Source organism: Brassica oleracea, chromosome C3 (assembly GCF_000695525.1).
Source record: "Brassica oleracea var. oleracea cultivar TO1000 chromosome C3, BOL, whole genome shotgun sequence".
Classification (NCBI taxonomy): Eukaryota; Viridiplantae; Streptophyta; class Magnoliopsida; order Brassicales; family Brassicaceae; genus Brassica; species Brassica oleracea.
This window is the reverse complement of record NC_027750.1, coordinates 35,706,634-35,708,005: the sequence shown is the minus strand read 5'-3', so window position 1 is coordinate 35,708,005 and position 1,372 is coordinate 35,706,634.

Sequence of the window (1,372 nt, the reverse complement as noted above, 5' to 3'; positions counted from 1 at the left end):
ACTCCACTGTCTGATCCTACCCCAGCCTAATCCGAAAGGAGGCAAAGTCAAGCTAGAGACTTAAAACAAGCTCACTTGGGAGGAAGTCCCATGCGTATCCTTGTACATATTGCATTGATATTTTCATTTTCATTTTCATCATATTTCATTAAAAAAAAAAGAGAAAAGTGTTGAAGTAGTGTTCAGGTGGTTCATCGATCCGGTCAATGCAAAGAATTGAGCGTGGGAGCGAGGTTCCGCAGCAGCTCCAGCTGGGAGCGACGTGATCAGAGCGACTGGTCCAAGTCGCTCGCATTTTCGGTGTCCAGAGCTCGAGAGTCGCTCTCGGAGCGACGTCTCGCAGCGAACACGTGAGGTCGCTCGCGTTTTCTGTGACTGGGAGCGACGTGATCAGAGCGACTCGGCTAAGTCGCTCACATTTCGGTCTCCGGGGCTCGAGAATCGCTCTCGGAGTGACGTCTCGCAACGACCACGTGAGGTCGCTCGCGTTTTCTGTCGACCAGAGCGACGTCTCGCAGCTACCACGTGAGGTCGCTCGCGTTTTTTGTCGATCAGAGTGACGTCTCGCAGCGACCACGTGAGGTCGCTTCTGAGCCGGTCCAGGTAAGTACCTCTTCGATTTTGTCCGGTTTAATTCGAGTTAACCAGCCCTAAACCTAACCAGACGACCCTAGACCTACCTATACCCACAACCTTCATCTTTTTCACTCTCCCTTCCTCTCACAAACACTTATACTCTCTCAAACAAACCCACACCAAAAATCTCCTAACTTTCTCAATTCTCACCCAAGTCTCCTAGTTCCTGAATCGTCTCGAGCACTACAGAGACTGGGCATGGTACACAACTGATTTGCAACCAAAGGTTTGAATAGGCGGGATGATCACACCACTGTTCCAATTTCTGAATGTTCCCTTGGGAAAGGACGCAGCAGGGCCTAAGTTCATCGATGGCACTTACTTGAGGATTGCCACCTATTTCAGTGGGATGTATGGGAAGGACTACGTCTACCACTACTACTTGCAGGGCAAGCCGGTCGAAGTGGTTCTTCCAAACCAGAGACTGATGAGCTTGGAGAGACCTGGAGCTATCAGCTTCAACTTATCCCAAGAAGACTTTCTTGGAGAACACGGGTCTCTCAGTCCCATTGCTGCACCAAAGAAAAGGAGTGTTCCGACGAGACACGACTTCACGGAACCTCCTTGGGAAGAATATGTACCCATCTATGGAACTCCACGCTACTACTACAAGCCACATGATGGAGTCCTTCCTCCTGGTGCGCTTCGTGACGCTCATGACCACATTGGCCGACTTCAGCGATGGAACAAGACACAAGACAGAACAATCGAAAAGCTGAAGGACAAGTGCAAGGCG